General features: G+C 39.7%; 1 protein-coding gene across 10 annotated transcripts in view; it reads left to right on the forward strand.

The window, feature by feature from the left end:
• Positions 1–19,866, forward strand: part of SEMA6A (semaphorin 6A) — a 193,144-nt gene that overhangs the window by 34,345 nt on the left and 138,933 nt on the right. The window contains exon 1 of one of the 10 annotated variants that reach the window (XM_072992433.2): positions 384–402. The exons of the other annotated variants lie outside the window; for them this stretch is intronic. The gene's annotated coding sequence lies outside the window, so the exon portion shown is untranslated. Of the gene's footprint in view, positions 1–383; positions 403–19,866 lie in introns of those variants that run through there. 10 annotated transcript variants of the gene reach the window in all.

A 19,866-nucleotide genomic window follows, 5' to 3' on the forward strand; every position in this document is an offset into this window, starting at 1 on the left:
TGCCACTTTTGTACCATTTTAGTGGTCTGAATAAAGACACTCCAAACTCTTGTTCTTGTTTTAACTTACAGACCGCATGCCTAATTTTGTATTGTTCCATTATTTCTACAAAGGAGACTGAGCAGTTCCAACATATACAATACTTCCCTTTGTTTTCCTTCTGTTTGCTCTATCTAAAGCAGGGGTCTCAAACACGCGGCCCGGGGGCCATTTGCGGCCCACCAGATGATAGTATGTGGCCCCCGCCTTGCCTGCCCCCCCTGAAATGCCCATGCATCCTCTGCTGTCAAGAATCAAAAAAGCCTTGCCTTGCTCGCCGGCTCTCCTCGAGCTCTTGCTCCGCTTGGCGGAAAATCTGATGCGGCCCAGCCTCATCCAGACTCTGCCTCCAGCGGCCCCCAGGTAAATTGAGTTTGAGACCCCTGATCTAAAGGTATTGTGAACAAAGCACTATATTCTTTGTGCTCATAGGTTGTTCCAACGTGCAAATAAAAAACAACATCTCTATTCCAAAGATTTTGAAAGAGCCTAATGACATTTATTAGAGTGACAGTAGTGGTAGTACAAGTATCACAGCTTTCTGTCTCTCCACTTAATCCACGATCATATGTCAGCACTATTCAAATGATACTTAACTGTGTCAGTAGGGCAACTTCAGTTTCTGTGTCAAGTGAAAAGAAAATAGGGCACAAATTGAAATTCTATCTGAACTATGTAGAATGCCAGGAGTTTTAAACAACAGCAAAACTAGAATGTATAGTGACTTTTTTTTTTTTAAAAAAAAATCTTTCTACAATATTACCTAGAAAAAGAAATATTTAGTTTGCCTACTCTTAAGCGTGTATTGAGGAACAGATGTTTGCCAGGATATTATACCTTTTTTTCATGATCAGACATTGATTGTTGGATACTACTCAGTATAGATCAGAGACTATACTGAACAACCCATGTGTAAAAACTAAGCCATCGTCTTTCAAGTTGTTTGTAGATGCTAGATGTCCAGCCGAGCTAATCTGAATTTTGGGGTTCTTCCTGATCATGCTTATCGCCTTGTTCCATCTCCTTGTGTGTTGCTTGGTGTCTAAAGTTCGCTATATTTGTAGGGGCTTCAGTCTTCATTGTCTAATAGGAATCTAAAATAAAGCAGAGTCCTTCTGGGTGGTGATTGATGCAGTGCCTGGAAGGAGCAAAACCAACTTCTAGTCAATGGTCTCCCTGGAGAATTTGCACCTGTTCCCACCATCACCACTTGGCCACAAGGCTATGTGCAACATCTTCTGTTTACTTGGGACAGGCAGCCTGGCAGCTGCTGGCCCTGTGCAACCCATGACACTCCCTCCACCAGTTGCAGCCTGATGCTGCAACTGCCTAACATCAGATCTTCTTACTCTGGGACAAATCTGGTTTAAGCAAAGGGAGGGGGTAAAGAGAAAAGCAATAAAGGCAGTACCATTGGAACTAAAGATATTTATTGAGAAGATTGTTTTGGCTAATCTGGTTGCCTGAGCAGGGGCTATTTTCAAATGGTTGATCCATTGGTGTTAATCCTAGGAAGTGCCATAGCACAAAGCTCCTTCCTCCAGTAGAGAGCAATACCAAAGAATAAACCAAGGGATTTTGGAGGAAAAAAGGTGCAGGAGCCTATTGGGGGTCGGTAATGCATAAAGCATGATAGGAGAAATGTTGTTTGGAAGTTAGGAGCATCTCTGTTATGAGCTATGCAAAACCTGATACTTAAAAAAGGAAACAAGTTCTTTGTTGGGTTGAGCCCTTTATTGTTTAGCCAATTATGTCCTTAAGTCTGGATTAGACTCAATGTTCCTGCAACTATTATTGCAAAATAGCAATCAAAGCCATCTTGCAATATAAATTATCTCATGAGTCAGATGGACCAGATTGTTGATGAGTCCCACATAGTCACTGCATATAGTTTCAAATGGAGATGATGGTTCATATCAGTGGGTTCCCAATCTTGGTTAACCTCGGAGTGCAGCTTCCAGAAACCCTGGCCAGCACAGATGGTGGTGAAGGCTTCTGGGAATTGCAGTCCAAGAACACCTAGATTACCTAAGGTTGGGAACCACTGGTTCACACTATCATTACCTAGATACAGTTCATGCTTTGGCATGGATATTTTGCTTGTGGTCAATGGCTGTCTGAACTATATGGCCTATTTGAATTTCCTTCAAGATCTGACACACATAACTTTATTTCTAAGTTAACATGCATATGATTGAGCTGCTTCAGATGATAATTAATAATTGTACGTATTTTATTGTACATCACTTTGGGAGCCCTGCTAATTGGAAGAAAAACACATTAAATAAATGTGTCTCGGGACTCTGTTTCTTTTATGCTACAGAGTGTTTCTTTATTAACCATATGAACATAGCCCCAAGCCACATGCATGTGGTGTTTCTTGGTAAAGTGCAATTTCTTTTTAGGTGGTTCACTACTGTTGAGCAAGTTAGCAGAATCACAGTTACTACTGTTAAGTTTATCCACCATCCGTGTAAAACATTTGAGATTCAGATATGTTAAATTTATATCTGAGGTGACTTGAGTTACCATTGCAGTTTCACTGATTTTGAGTTTTCCTAGATGATGATGGTAGAGAGACCAGAAGTAGGTAAGGCAGTACCTTTTATTGGACTTTGCTGCCTTAATAAATGCATACAAGCTTGGGTGTTTTTTGTTTTCTGTTCAGCTGCAGTAGTAATGCAGAAATTTAATGAAAGTGATTCCTTGGAGTCCAGTCAGCAGGTTATACTGTGAAATGAATATTATGCCCAGTGATAATTCTCTTTTTCAGACAAGTACCAACAGAATTTTACATTGTACGATCAGTAAAGTTTTCCTTGCCATATTCAGTGAAAGCTATTTCATCTTTCAGTATCAAAGTATCTTGAAATACCTCTTATGACCCTGTAACTGTATGAAAAAAGTAAATTGAGGTAGGACTGGCCTAAACTACAGGTAATTTCCTAGTCTTTGGTGCACATGAGATCATAACATTACAGTATTTAGAAGAACATACCAAAAGACAGTGAAAGCTTCGAGGCGTTGCACGGGATGAAGCTCAGTTCAGAGAGAACAGACATGGTAATGGTGAGTGATTGGATTAATCTGAGAGTTGGTGTCCCCCCTGTGGTGGATGGGATTGCACTCCCCTGTAAGGAGAAGGTGTGTGGTTTGAGAGTTATCATAGGAGGAGTACAAGGGAGTTCCTGGACTTGGTCTTGCTCCTGACATTCAGTATCACAGCCATAGGTAAGAGTGCTTTTCATCAAATTAGACACTCCTTGAGAATGGTGACCTGGGCTAAGACAGATTTTTTAAAAAAGATGTTGTTAACAGCTCTGTTTGTTTTCTGTTTTACTTTAGAATAAGTGCAGAGGGAGAGATGCATTTGGACCCTAGTACAGGGGCTTGCAGAGTTTTAACCCTTCCTCCTGCTAAGGCAGTGGTCCCCAACCTTTTTGACACCAGGAACCAGTTTAGTTGAAGACCATTCTCCCAAGGGCTGGGGGGATACTTGTTATGCAGTAGGTTGTTGGAGGATAGCGTTGAATCGAGCTCATTACATGTATTGTTCCAGGATAGATGGGCAGTGAGCAGGAGGTGAGCTGCAGTTGAAGCTCTGCCTTCTGTTAGATCAGCAGCGGCTTAGAACCTAATAGGAGCGCAGGCTCCCACAGGTATTAGATTCTAAAGCCACAGGCACAGCTGACCTAGCAGCAGCAGGAGGGGAGCAGGGAGCGAAGCTCCACCTCCTGTCAGATCAACAGTGGCATTAGAATCTAACAAGAGTGCACTGACAGGAGGTGGAGCTTCGCTCCCCATTCACCTCCTGCTCGATGCTCATCTGTCCCGGCAGCCCCGTCTTTCCAAGGCCATGGACCGGGACTGGTCTGTGTCCCAGGGGTTGTGGACCCCTGTGCTAAGAGATCTGTCTGGATTGGGCCCACTGTTCTGGCTACTAGTATTGCAAAAATGGAAGTCAAAGCCATCTTGCAGCCCTTGACTTTACACAGGAGGAAACAACAACAAAAATGTTGTAGCTAACAGCAATGTCTTTAAAGTAATGTCTGCTTGGCCCTGTGTTACATGACTCGGTAACCTTCAGGCTAGATTATAATAACATTCTATATGCCGAACAGCCTTTTAAAATAGACTAGAATCTGCAGTTAGTTTAGAACTTGGCAGTCCATTTATCAATGGGAGTGACCAAACAGGAACATATCAATTAGTTATGATTTAATTTTGCTGGCTCCTGATTTGTTTCTTGGCAGGAGTCAGTTGTTTTTTTACTATTGACATCCTAAATGGGTCACACAAATCCACCTATATTGTAAGACACAGGTAGAGAGACCATCCTCCATAGTCAGTATGAGCTGACAGGAGGTGGAGCTTCGCTCCCTGCTCCCCTCCTGCTGCTGCTAGGTCAGCTGTGCCTTATTTTGTGAGTAAGAAGCAAAAAGCCTCTCAATACAAGTACCCATACTGTAAGACCCAGGAAAGTTTATGGTTTCTAGTCTGTTGTGGCTTTTAGGAAAAGTATAAAAATTCTTCAAAAATTGCTTCAACAAGTGTCTGGGGACAGGTATTAATAACACTGCTGCTCATTTTTTTGTTATTATTAGTATTTTGCTTGAGACTATGCTTTCTTAATAATATTCATAGGATGAATTCAAATATATTTCATATATTTCTGCTTTTATTATGGCATAAGCTACCCTTAAACCTCCTCGGACTCGTATTACGGAGCTACTATTTATCACACCTAAAATAAATAAACTGGAAACAAGTTCCATGCATTCATTAAAAATATATTCCATGTTAGAATACATATAGGAGAAAGAACATTTCTAACACTTTTCCTGTGTCTTTCCAAATGCAGAAAAGAAATTAGGTAGTTATCTCTTTGGCCATGATAACTTTCAAAACTCTTGTATTTTTATTCCCATGGGAAGGAGCAATATTCCAACTTACAATATTACAACAACCATTCCAACTTCCATTTAAACATGCACTGCTTTTTCTGAACATGCAAGTTAATGAATGGGTACGTCAAGACAGACGGAAGGAAGGAAGGAAGGAAGGAAGGAAGGAAGGAAACAGCATGCCAAATATCAAATGGAATTTGCGAAGTATCTCAAAGTAATCACTGATTCAAGGGAAAAAAACTGAGCACTCATTCAAGAAGATGACTCAGTAGCTGCACCAGAGGGGGGAAACTATGTTAAAATTAACTTACACCTGTTCTTGTGTGAAAAAGTAGCAGAATATATAGCCAAAATGCGAGAGTAAAAATGTTTTCATCTTCACATATTGAGCAGATTTAAAAAAAACACACAGAAAAGGCTGAAACATCACCATCAGTTGTTCAACAAGGAAGGCAGAGCAGGGAGGCACAGAAGCTACTGCTGGGTTCTCCTTCCAAAGAGCTGATTCATGAAATTTCCATTTCCCTTACAATTCCATGTGTTTCCAGCTTTATTGGATGAACTGAGGTGAAGAATCACACATCCAGAAATGTTTTTGTAGCAGTTCCTCAGGCTGTTCAGGATGCTTACACAGAGTTTGTTTCGGCTCATGTATAGCCCTCAGCTGGGGTAGAGACAAAAATGTTAATGAAGCTCCTGGTAATATAGAAAGAGAAACTATATTGTGGAAATTTGTACAAATCATGTGTACAGTTTCCAGTCACTGATTCCAAGGAGTCATTCATCTAAACTATGGTATAGCAAAAAAAAAAAAAAAAACCACCACATCATTCTGCTTTATGCAATCTGGGATGGGTTTATAACAAAATAAGCAAATATAGACTAAAATAAAGAACTAGACTTTGCTTAGTTTCTTAAACAAGGAGAATAGTTGTTAAAGAACTTTTGCCTGCACAAAAGTAGGCCTCACTTTCTGCCGACTCCCTCGTAATCATTGCAGCCCTCCACACTGAATTCTGTGATGTGATGGATTATGCCAAGCCATCAGGAGGAGTTTTTTGTCCTGTGCAGGGGGTTGCCATAGGTAGGGGCATTTGTTGAAAATTGGGGATCCAGCACTAGATGAGTGACATTCTTTTCCTCTTTGGTAACACCACCTTTGGATCCAAGCCAATCTGTTTAATATGCAGGAATGGGATATTATGATACATTGCTCCGTTTTGAATACTATTGTGAAACTAATCTTAGACTCAACATATTCTTCCTTCCCATCCTTCTTCTGTCGTATTTCCTAATTCACTTCTTCTTGCTTCATTAATGGCCAAACTGGATGAACGATGATGGTTACGACATCCTGTAGTTTATTTTTGAACCATGTCTAAGTGAGAGTGTTTCACAAAGGTGAAGTCAAATTTCTTTGGTAAAACTACTTGGACATAGCAAGTCTCAAGGTGGATAAAATCTATGATTTTAAAAAACCAAATTGCTTTAAATCACAATTTAAATTTTACAAATCAATTTTTATTTAAATCATTAAAAGTCTGATTTTTAAAAACTTAAATCATGATTTAAGTTGTGAATTAAATGAATTTTATTTAAAACAAATCAATCCTGGTAAATTGGTTTTGAACTCTGCTTTGTGTTTGATTTGATGCTGCTTTTTATGTTGTACTTTTAAAAGATTCAGCTTCTTCAGATAGTTCAGTTATTATTTATAGACACTCATCAGGAGGAGACTTTGTGGAATTAAAAGCAGAAATCGAATGAATAAATAATAAAACAAAACAAAATAGTGACTAGAGAAGTTTCTACAGTAAAAAATACAAGATCAGCAATGCTTATAGAAGAGAGCAGAGTAACAAATGTTTTTTTTAAGTTCAGAAACCAGAAATATTCTCCTTCCTTTAGCTTTATACTTCCTTTAATTGAGTTTACACAGCCTTCTTATCCTTAACATACTTATTGCTGCAACTCTATGGATAGAAAGGTGGTTGCACCACTGAATTGGCATGCTTTTGGAAACATCACCAGTACAATAGGAATCAGAATTTTAAAACGATATGGCTGGAGCCATAGTCAAAAAGATAAACAGAGACTGGAGACTGTGCTGACTGGATGTGATAGGAAGAATTACCCTAGATTAACCTGCTGTTTGGATTAGCTTTTTCTTATCACAGTGTTCAACAGCAGGTACTGTACTCTGGAAAAGGATCTTGACTTTGTTTATCAGCAAGTGCTTTCATGCAATGTTGAAAACAAGTTCAGAATGAAAGAAACAAGGGGTGACAAAGCAGCTTCCAGAAGCTGATGTGCCATTTAGTCAGATGATAGTGCAAAGCTTGAACAGTGTATATCCGTACAAGTGGGAGGAAGGTAAATAGCAAAGCCACACGCAAGAGGTTGCCTAACAGCAAGTTTGCCACCCAGCTTGCTCACCAGGCCAAGTTCATCATATGTTGATGGCATCTGAAGATGAGTTTGTATCCTTTGGTGGAGTGCATTGAACTTCAGCTGGCGTTTTCTACTTAGGATAGGCAAATGTGAAAAAAGGTACAGCTTTAATAGCTGTACAGCAGAAGGAATTAGTGAAGGAGCCAGATGTTCCCACAACCAAGTCAGTAGGTCATTTTCTGTCAACTGTAGTCCCCTCCTCCTAGACCATGTAGTGCAAGCAAAAAGCCACAGACCTCAAAGAAGCCTCCAAACAACTCAGATAATCAGCCTCCCTTGTGTCTTCCACCAATGCCATGCACGACGCCTCGTTTATTCACCTTCTTCATGAACTTCTCTAGACATTCAACAATGTCTAGAGATCCCAATTACTCACCCATTCTGTAAATTAAGATGTTGTTGGTATCTTGCCCTCTGTATTGCAGATATGGAAACTGAGGCTTAGACAGCAATGACACTGAGCTAATGGCAAAATGAAATTCAAAGCTGGAGTCAGAACCGCAGTGTCGTAGTTCCCTGTTTTTTATTTTAGTTATTTAAAATACCTTTTACCCCGCCTTTCTCCTTGAAAAAGACTCATGGTGGCTTGAAACATTGGAAGACAGTATTTGAAGTTGAAAATAATGAGTATCCAACAGTGGTTAACATTATTAAAAGACAATATTTGAAACTACGAATAACATTTCTACGTACTGCCTTTACTATTTGTCTCATTTTCTAGTACTTAAAAAAACTGATAATGTTTCTGCTTGTTAGATGCCTACTAGTTTAAGGCATTTCTTACAGGATTTTGGAGAGCTTTGTGTTATTTTAATTATGAGATCAACTTGTGTTTTCTGCTTATATCAAGTGAAAATCTGTACCTCTGACATTAACCTGGCTCAGGTGGAGGGGATAGCCAGCTCAAGCAGCTTACTGTATTTTGGGTATCATACAAAGACAGTAAGTCGGTAGTTAATTTATTTTTGTGTGTTTATTGTACTTGAAGGAATGTCTGCCTTCTGTGCCAGAATAATTTAGAAATGCAGAGTAATATACATCTTGAGAAGAGGGTGGCATGAAGTGCTTGCATTTCTGTTTCCAGTAGCAAAATAATCTTGGTCCAGTCGTCCTAATAAGCTAGCACAGCATGGAGCCAGAGGTGATGGCATTTTCTCTTTAGACAGGAAGACAAGTGGTGAATTATAACAGAATATTTCTGTTCTGGAAAATAGATAAGACATTTCTGTTGAGTAATATCTGTGGCCCAAATCCTGTTGCTGAGCACGGTAAACTGCATGAGACTAGGCCTGTTGAATCAATGTGAATTTGGTGAGTTAACTTCTTTGCAAGTTCCATTGATTCAAATAGGACTATTCTAACTGTGCCTTGCTATACTAAAGTACAATGAGGATTGAGTAGGTCAATTTGGATCAATTGGAATTTACAGAGGAGGCGAATGACTACATCTCCATTACTATGCTAAGCAACAGAATTTCGTTTAGTGAAAAGAAACAAAGTAATATTTAAAAAATAAGATAAAATAAAGCATTTTTAATGCGTAACTTTGAAGGGTTTCAGACATGGAATACAACAGAGGAACAACTGCATACTATGAAGAATATCTATGCATTAGACCTGTTGTCGGACCTTGCCATGTTTTCATTTATCTATTTTTTTTAAAGCCACAGGGCTATGTGAGCTAGATAAGAGCATCAGGGTCTGGAGAACGAGATGTTAACCTCCTCCTGCCATGCCTGTCACTTAGGGCAGTAAGACCAGCACCAATGGTCAGAACAGTGGTCTCCCATCTCGTTGCACAGTATCTTCCCTTTGCTGCTGGTGGTCTATTCAGGAGGAAAGATGAGGGAAACAGCAGAGGACTATCCAAACCGGTGAAAAGATTTTGCCCCCTCTAGGCTGCAGCAAGTATAATGCTAACAGTGATGGTTAGTGTTCTCTTGTTGCAAATTACTACTGTGTAACTGGGGGGGGGGGGGTTAATTGGACCTTGCTTGTTTCATGATAGTATTACATTTATCTTATATTTATTGCATAGGTTTTGTTTTATTAAATGCATTAATATCTAAGAAGATGTACCTTTGCTTTTAAAACATGTAACAAATTTGACAAACTCATGTTCTTATGTCATACATATCAGATAGTGCATGCTTTATCCTCCCTAGGAGTCCTATAGAACTTTGCAACCCTCTAGGGATAAAATCAGAAGCCCATGTTTGCTACATCTGGCACTTATCCCAGTTAAGGGTTAATTCCAGAATGGAATCAAATCACTGACAATCATGTCAAAATTCATCCGAGTATCAACCTATAGAGGTTGTTACAATAACCTCGCACATCTGTAAATCCTCTTCTCTCCATATCCAAACTGACTTTCCACCTGATTTATTACCTGTTGCCTTAGTTTCCTCATGCTTTTCTTTCCCTTGTTGAAGACTTTTTACTCTTAATAGTCTTCCGTCACCATTCCTTCATTTGTTTGGTTTCGGCACCTCCCTGTTGGTCTATAAATTGGCTTATCTAGAGGCCTCTTACTTATGGTCCTAATCCTAGCTACAGAGAAGCACCAGTTTAGAGCACTCCTTAAAGAATAGGCATGCAAAAATTAAATTTGTTTCTATTTCCAAAATGATTAGGGTTACATTTTAAAAAATTTGGATGATTATTCTGTGGTTTCTTGTTTCTAACACATTTTTGTCCACAGTAGTTGACCGCAGTGGAAGGATGTCTTTGGGCTAAAAACAGATTTAATGTCATTCCAAGCATTTCCAAATCCCAATTAATATAAAAGTTGCATTTTCACCACAAATATGCTTCTCCTGAATCCTAAAAAAAAAAAAAAAAAGACTGCCTAATATATAACAGCCTTAAATGTTCTTAATGTGTTTTTAAAGAAGCTTCTGTGACTGAAATGATAGCAGGAAATATTCCTTTGATCTGCTTTATGTTGTTTTCTTTTTGCTCATTCTGTCATTGACAACATAGCAACAGTAAGCCATGTCCTACAGTGGAATAGTTGAAAACTTTCTGACCTGAGAGGAATAACTGCTTAGACTTGACGGGGGGGGGGGGGGGGGGGGAGTTTGTTTAACCACCCATTACCATGAACAGAGCCGGTTTTCTCCTTGAAAAAGGCACTCTCAGAGATTTATTCAAAGCTATTGCTATAGAGAGAGATTCATCTTACAGATAATATGAGTTGCTGCACGACTACCTGTCTTCTATGCTATCTAAGACTTTACTAAGAACAAAGCTGGAAATGCCCTATCAATTTTGGTTGAAGAGAAAGACTGAATCAAAACTGAATGCTCGAAGTAATTTTTTGATTCAAAATAATCCCATAAAAATGAGAACAACATCCAGCAGCGAAATGAGGGGAGAAATGGGTGAAAACAATCTTCTTCCTTACTTTGGTGCATAGATTACAGGGCAGTTTTGCTGAATATTGCTGAAGAAGGAATGCTTTTCAGTGCATTGACAAGGAATGAAGCTGAACAACAACTCTGAAGGAGAAAAGAAGTTTGCTCCATAAAGGTGCTCCAGTTACTGTGGGCACTCTGTCAAACCTGTCATCACTTCCATTGCCTTTGAAAGGGGAGCAATTTATAGCCCATTTTGCTAAAAGAAGGAGATCCATGCCTCCCTTTTGTTTCATCTGCGCAACTCTGTTTGATCCTCAGTCACATGAAATGCTGTCTATGGAAAATGTGTCTCTTCCTACTTAATTTATGCAAATTTAATTTTAGTAGCTTATTTTAACATAATGGCTTCTTATCCAAACTGGTCATTCCTTACAAACAGGAGGAAGGAACCTGTAAAAGAAAGGGGAAGAAGCTTTTATATTTGAGGTTACCATAATTTTTTAACTAGTTCAGTTAACAGCTAAAAACATGGGAATATGCTGAGCAGTTAATAAGAGTTTTCTTAATTTCAGGGGAGAAAAAGTCCCCATTTTGACTTTGAGGCTCTTAGAAAAACTATTTATATTCTGTATATTCTTTATCTTTCTACAATATTGATTGCTAGGATTGCACCAGGAATGTGTACAGAGAGAAAATTAATGTGGATTGCTTTAAGAGACATATATGTGTTGTATAAATGTTTAACATTCTGAAAATTCGATTCTGTGGTATGAATTCTATCATTCTGTATTTTAACCCCTCTTCACCTGATCCTTCTATTCAAAGAACATCTTGTGACCTGGAAAACAATGTTTTCTGTTTGTTCTTATTCCCCTTTCCACTCCTTACAGGAGAATCAGAATGGATTGTTGTTGTTTAGTTGTTAAGTCCTGTCGGACTCTTCCTGACTCCATGGACCAGAGCATGCCAGGCCCTCCTCTCTTCCACTGCCTCCCAGAGTTCGGTCAAATTCATGGTGGTAGCTCTGATGATACTGTCCAATCATCTCGTCCTCTGTCGTTCCCTTCTCCTCTTGCCTTCACAGTTTCCCAACATCAGGGTTTTTTCCAGGGAGTCTTTTCATGTGGACCAAGTCCTGTTGTGACCCATAAAAATTTTCCCATCCTTTACCTTCTTTTCTAATTTTAAAAATTAGAAGGTGGATAGTCATTTTGCATATTGATGCAAAGTTAAATACCCAGTTTCTCACCTTTGTTCATTAAATGCCTTGTCATCATCTTAATTTAGTCTGGATTTTGTGCTTACAGATTGATTCTAACCCAGACTTAAGAGAGAAAGGATCAAGTGGCTAATAAGAACTATTGCTCTCTATTAAGAACTATATGACTACAGATGAAAAACAAAGATAGTACTAACAGAGGAGTACGATGTTTAGGGAGGGCAAGGGAATGTGAACTCCTGCTGCTCACTTGCCCTCTCAGCCAAACTCTTTTGGTGGTGGTAGGGTGTCAGAATTTGGCTGGTGATCGACAGGTCATTTACCCCACCTTCTGTACAGTAGCAGCAGCTGAGCAGTTGAAGCTGCAGTTGTGTGCCATTTTTAAATCAGTGGCTTTTGAATAGCCATGAGCTGTACCTACCAGGTGCTACCCTTGTGGTTGCATGGCCAGTGAGAGAACTGAGGTATGAATGATACAGGCAGTGTTATCTCCATGATATGTCTTCATTGTTCATGTACAGTATTCCCAAAGGCAATGTCTGACTTGAGAATGGATTGCTGCTCACTGTAGGGGATCTACTTAGATTGATAATGTTGTCTGGATGCAGCTTGAGTCTCAAATGACCAACTGCCACCTCTGCAGCACTTTCCTTTATAGACACTGTGCCATCATCAGTTTTCAAGGGGCGATTTAGAAGTCTACACAAACACAAGGTCCTGGAATGGCACCCAAGGACATTACTGATAAAGAATAAGTCAATGCAATTTTCAAAGCTTTTTAAAATAACTTTTTAAAAGTGCATATAAAATCTTAGGTGGGTACTGTAAAACGGCAGTATTTTCAGTATTTTCATATTTCTAAGTACTATCAGCGATGGGTGGTAGACTCAAAATGAGATGCTGGTGTCTGAGCTGGATGAAAGAGTTGGGGCCTTCTAGGCCACCATCTTTTCCTAGAAGCCAGTGTTCTGGAGCAAATGTAGCATACTAGGATGAACTCTCTTTCCTAGAGCGTCCATTATAACTGCTGTCTGTGCTTCCCAGCACAGAAGCAGTGATGCCAGCAAAAATAGGGCCATTAAAACCCAGAAGGAGGTATTGATTTAGAGATATAACAAAAGACTTGTCCATGTGGCCAGGAATGCCAAGACAGACAGCCAAGAAGTCGTTGTTTCTTATTTACTCTCTGCCTTCCAGCTGTTGTCTGACAAAAACATACTTTAGCATCCAGCTGAATATTTGCTGCTTCAACACCAAAATCAGCCATATGTTTTTTGTGGTTCTACTTAGTATCCTTATCAACTTGACTCTCAAAGCTCAGCCTGACTCATGTGTTTTTTCTGAAGTGGTGAAATCCCGCTTACTTAATACTTCATTTTCATGAGCTGGAGGCCTGCATATGAAACTGGATTATAGATGTTCGAAGTGTTTCCATGCCCTACCTTGACTACCACCCCTTCTACAAAGTTCGACCTGTCTGCCATGGTGAATACTGCAAACGGTATGCCAGATATTATGTCATACAAGCAATTCCTTAGTGAAATAAAGTAGAAAAGCCATCACGATTGAGTTTTACCCTATTAGAAATAAGCATGTATGTTCCCCAATAGCCTATCACTTTATTTTAGGTAAGTTTCAGTTGTTATCCAGGGCAAGGGAGAGCTAGAAGCAACCAGTTGCATCATAGATGTAATTCATTATAGGCTGATGAGATTCTGTCTAGAAATATCTGGGACACCGGTTTTCTGGGTTAATCAATGCCTCTGTTTTGGTTGCATCTGTGGATGAAATTTTTATCTATTTATTTTTAAGGAAGGGTCCAGTGACTGCTTCTGATGTGCCATATTCATATATAACAGAGCATCTGAAACTACATTGTTGATTTAATTTGTTGAACAGCCAGTGTAACAGGTACATAAAAATAGTACTGGCTTTCTGTGTTCCTGACAGGGTTTTTACCTAAGCAGGGCACTGTTCCCACTTTGTGGCTTGGCAGACAATCCCTGCCTGGAGAGCAGTAGTATATATTATACCTTGTTTATCCTGCTAGTCCTTTCGGCTGCCTTTGATACTGATGATTGTGAAGTGTTGGCTTTGTGACTGTGTGATTTGACAGACATTCCTGGGAGCACACTCAAGTGGTTTTACTTGTTCTCAAAAGGCAAGAATAAGACTGGCAGTAAGAAACTTCTCATAACTGTCCCAAAGAGGTACCTTGTCAGAATTTAATGGCTTCTGTTGCATCTTTCCCCTTCTTGTGTGCAGTCCAGTCCTGCACATTTTACTCAGAAGTAAACTGCACTGTTACTGCCTAGAATGTGCATTTATGACTGTAGTTCAGAGCTTTTAAAGGTTTAGTGGACTTGAAGACCCAAAGTTACTTTATTGATTACATCATAGCATTGACCATAGTGGCTGGGAATGTCTGGATGTAAGGTGGGAATTCTGGGAGTTTTAATCCAAAAAGTAACATATCCTAGTTCTGAGCTCTAGATCTTTCGCATGCTAAAATCTAAGGCAATATCCAGCTTTGCCCCAAAGTGAGAGCCTGACTGCAGAGTTCAGACTGTTAAAATTTCGAAAGGACTGGAAAAGGAAGACTTTTTTTTAACACAACAGGGAAGTCAGTCTAGTCTCCCTGTTAAAAATTACAGAAATGGACTTCCATAAAAGTGAAGCCCTCTGGGTGGCTTGCATCCATGGAAGCTGTTATTTTAGAGGCTAAGCACACAAGGTTGAAGCCAGCTCTGTTTCTTCTCTGATTCATATTGGTGCCAGTACTTGGGGTCTATAGGGACTGATTCTTAGGGTACAGAAGCTGAGCCTGAAGTAATAAGGGTCAGCGGGCTCAGGGGTTTTTGGCTTACAAGAACATCTGTCATTGTTGAGGATTAGCCTCCGCTGATTAATCAGGATGACAGCTTTGGTGTGCTCTTCCTAGGCTCATCACTTTTAACTTCAAGGGATCATAGCAGCTCAGCGTCCATCACTTTCGCCTCAAGGGAAAGCTGATACTCTGTCTTTCCAATTCAGACCTGGCTGGCAAATGTAATTCACCCCTTCATAACAATGAGGTTGGATTAGATGTAGAGTTCTATTGCTAATTGCTCTGAGGAGTTCAGTTTTGAATCTTGTAGCCACTTTTCTAATTACTCCTGTATTTTGTAGATGGAAATCTCTTTTAATTGTGCTTTGGACACTACAATGAACTTTGGGTTGTTTCCTCAATTTACACGCCACTTCTGACATTGAGCAGGAATGGTCTCTCAATCTTTGTCATTTGAATGAAAAGGGCAAGTAGAATATTCTTGACTTGTCCCATATCTGTACAGATTATTTTCCCCAAAATTATCTGCAGATCTAATTCTAAGAACATCCTGAAAGAAGAAAGAACATTTTTTTTGACCTTGTACTTGATATCCATGATTAGAAACAGCTTCCTCTTGCCCTGACCTTTGGACATGAAGAAACATATTGTATAGTTTTTCTTTTTAAGAATCTTACTGCACAGTTAGGAGTTTTTGCATTTTGCCATCCAGCAGCTTTTGTTACTTTTCAGTAGCCACAATAAGCAGTGGCCCTGTCTCTACTTCCAGCCTAGGGTTTCTTTTGTTGGCTTTGTCAAGGTAAAATTTATCTCAATTCTCACATGGTCTAATTTTGTTCTACATTGCAATATACTGTTATCCTAAAAGAAGTTTGCCAGTACCACTTGCAGTGTCTATTATCTATTGTTGGTAAGAAGAGGGGGCTTTTTAAACTTCAGCATGTACAGCCCCATGAGGTATTGATACATACTGTCTTTTATTTGCTGAAATACCAGCATTACAATTGACATAAAATCTGCTCCTGGTTTGGAGCAAATAATGCAGTACTTCTTCAAACCCACATTTGGCTTCCAGAATGTCACATATTCTTTTTTCTTCATGTATGCTAATGGACTGTTCTTCCCTCCTTTTTAGTCCATGAGTTTGAACTAATGATACAAAAGAACACCAATTTTTTTTTATCACACTTTGTTTGTTATAAGCTCTTCAGCTGTTCTGAGGTGCATTGTGCCATTGTTGTTTTACTGCTAGGAACATCTTATAGTTGACAGTGTAATACCTGAAAGAAACTGAGCTGTCCTGAGCTTTTTAGGAGGACTTCATCAAAGGATGTCTCTAAATGTATTCCTTTCCTCCATTCTATTCAAAAAATTCTTCTAAAAAATATTTTAGTTTACCTATTCGAATTTGTCCATATCTATCTATTACGGTATGTCAAGATGTCCTCAAAATGTGTTTGCATTCAGATTTGTGTGCGTATTAGATGCTGACCTCTTTGTAACCTAGAGGGAATAGAAATTCAGCTCTTGTGTTTTGTAAAATATCATTGAGTTACCTTGAGTTCTCATAAATGGCAGAAACTTAGATTGATGTTCTTTTCTTTTCTAGATACTGTATATCATACTTCCTCCTGGTGACTGTTTAACCCCCAGCAATTAAGTACTGTATTTGCTGGTGTATAAGACTACTTTTTTGCCCTGAAAAACATGCCTCCAAGTGGGGAGGGGTCGTCTTATACGCCGGGTGCACTTCAGTTGGGATAGACATAGCTGCCCATAGTGGCCTTCCGATGCTCACCCGGTGCCCATAGTAGCCTCCTGATGCCTGCCCACCTCATTCTACATACTGTCCAGTATTGCATGGTATCCAGCGCGGCCGCGGCGAGCAACAGCAGCGAGACAGGGGTGCCAGCCTTTTTGACGTGACCGGCCCCTTCTGCTCGGCGGGAAGCAGTGGCGCTCCGGCCCGCCCCTTGTCTACGCAGAGCTCACACATGCGCACTTGCGCACTAGTGCCGGTCACAGGGAGATGCAGGGGAGGGCCGGAGGCGCTGTGGTCATGCTGCGGCCATACAATGGTGACAATGAATAGCACTTTTTATTTGGTGTGTGGAAGGTGTGTGGAAGAGGGGGTAGTCTTATACAGCGAGTATATAGCAAACTCTATATTTTGAGTGGAAATGTTGAGGGGGTCGTCTTATACACCGGCAAATACGGTATGAATTCAGCTATTCCAAATCAGAGTTTAATAACTAACAAGTGCTTTTGTTTTGGAGTATTAAGATTTAACTTCTAAGAGAGCCAAAGGAAACTTCAGCCTCTTGAAGCAAATGTTGCTCTCCTTAGTGAGAACAAACTTCCTATGGCAGCCTAAGCATTTCATAGAAGACCACATTATTAAACAGGACCCTGTGTAAATCAGTTCAGACTCTCTTCCCCATTCTACCCCATGCTTTAATTGAACATGGCTGAGCATTTTAGCAGACTACAGTATTTAATACATTATTTTCAGATTAGGAAATAAACCTACTATGTAACTCATATATTAGTAACTTGATTTTCTTCCAGTGTGAGCATTCTAGTTGTAACCAGTGCTGTATTCTGAAGTTCTCAGGCCCTCCTTGGTCTTGCTAGCAGGTTGTAGTTAAACAACCCCTCTTGAACTCTTCCAATTGTTCGCCCCAGTTTTTGAACTCTTGTCATCCAAAACAGGCAAACTGTGTCTTTAAAGAACATGATTCTTCCCTGAAACAAGGCCTTGAGGGTCCACACCTTGTTAAACTAAAATCAGTACATCAGTCCAGCTTTTAGAAAACTGCAGGGTCTGGTACAGCTTCCGGAGGATCATGGGGCCAGAAAATGGCCTTCCATTGTCTAGAGCAGTGGTTCTTAACCTTTGTTACTCGGATGTTTTTGAACTGCGACTCCCAGAAACCCCAGCCAGCACAGTTGGTAGTGAAGGCTTCTGGGAGTTGCAGTCCAAAACTCCTGAGTAACCCAAGGTTAAGAACCAGTGGTCTAGAGCTTGATCATCCTGGGCTACTTTATGTAGCCACATCATCGGCCATCTGAGGGCTTCTGACATAAATAAATAGGATGTTCAGGTTTATTTACTGCATGGCCCATTTCTAAATGCCAGCTAGCTTCGAAATATGAACTTTTTTATTGCTGTTATGCACTACTCAGGATACAATTCACAGGAATTCCTGTAACCTTAGAACTGATATTCTTTTCTAAATTCTTCAGAAGTTTTTGTTTTTAATAAAACAGGTTGAACTCTGACCACCATACAGATTGTCTCCTAGGACATTGCCTACTGCTGAGACTCAAATCTCTCACATTTGAAATATAGAATGTTAAAATTTATCCAATTGAAATAAAATGAAGTTTTACTGAAACTGTTAATATTAATTGATATTAGTAAGCAGACATTAATGTGATAATTAATAAATACCTATGCACAGTAACATATTTTAAATTACATGTGAATGATCATCAGTGATATATTTGTATCTTTTTTGTCAGAAATGCCTCACATAATTTTTTTAAACATTTTTTTATTAATTTTCCAATCTATCTACATTGTTTGTGCTTATCAGACATCGTGTTACATACTTGCTTACAATTATTTGTTTTTTACATCTCAGTGTCTTCTCGATCGAGAAGACCTCACATAATTTTGTATATATTGCTAATTAAATCCTCCACCCAAAATTCAAGACAAACTTTTTTATTCTTTAATAGCAGTTTTAAAAGAAGAGATAAGGAATTGCATTTCTGACGTATAAACTTCCCGGGCATGTGCATGTTTAAAGCTTTATACAAAGCAATTGTACAGAGCAGTGTAGTTAATTCAGAAAAGGTTTGACTGATTTCTATTAATTTTTCAGAACAGAGTTGAGGCTGCAACCTGCCAAAGCTTTTCTGGCCAAAGCAGTTTAAAACAGTTGAAATGCAATTTTAAAACTTCATAAAAACCATGGATTTATGATGTAATTATGGAAAAGAACATTAATCTCTATAGCTGTGTAAAAATGAAAGTATGTGTAGTTTGATTACTCTTTCCTTTAAAGGTTTCATAGCACATGAACTGTGTTTGTGTGTACATTCCATGTATGTATGTATGTATGTATGTATGTATGTATGTATGTAGGTAGGTAGGTAGGTAGGTAGGTAGGTAGGTAGGTAGGTAGGTAGGTAGGTAGGTAGGTAGGTAGGTAGGTAGGTAGGTAGGTAGGTAGGTAGGTAGGTAGGTAATGTGGGTGTGTGTATGTATGTATGTATGTATGATCTTGGATGCAAACTTCAGTAATGTGCTCCTCTCCATTGTACATACATTCAAATGATAACCAGACTGGGAATCAAATATTCCTATGATGCTGGTGGTGTCACATCATCCTTCACTATATATGGGAGCAACTATGGGGGTAGCAGGAAACAGTATATATGGCACAAGCAGCTCTGTCCTGTAGCTGCGTGTCACCAGTGTATGCTGCCTGAGGAATTCACTTCGGTCAACGATAGTGGTACTGTCCTGGGTCATGCTGGAGGCAAGAGTTTGTCAGGCAAAGTTAAAGGAAGAGGAGCTTTTGCTTTGCTTTGCGCGCGAGCAAGTGGTGTTTTGGGAAATAGGACCACTGTCTGTATCCACCAAAGGCAGTTGCCCACTCAGTGAGCAAGATTCGTCTGTAGGGATGGGATGGGTATGAATCCTGAAATTTTGATTTCTGTGCTAGAACTTGGACACCTTCCATCTCAACAGGTGCCTTCACAGCAAGTTAAAACCCATCTGCACTGTGCATGTAAGATAACTGGAATTTGATTGGCAAGGGTACCACATACGGCAGTGGTCATGGCCTTATTGTGGGAATTTTTGGCTAGAGAAAGATGGCTGCCGGGGGCCCCATGGCATAGGGGAAATGGCATGTTTGCTGGCTGGCAAGATCGTCTCTACAAGTTGGGAAAACATGGTCATGAGGGACAAAACAAGGAAGAAATTTAGGGAAAATAAGAGTACAGTACTCGTATATAGCAAAGGCAGGGGAACTGGTGGTTGGGAGG

Source organism: Pogona vitticeps, chromosome 2 (genome assembly GCF_051106095.1).
Source record: "Pogona vitticeps strain Pit_001003342236 chromosome 2, PviZW2.1, whole genome shotgun sequence".
Taxonomy (NCBI): Eukaryota; Metazoa; Chordata; class Lepidosauria; order Squamata; family Agamidae; genus Pogona; species Pogona vitticeps.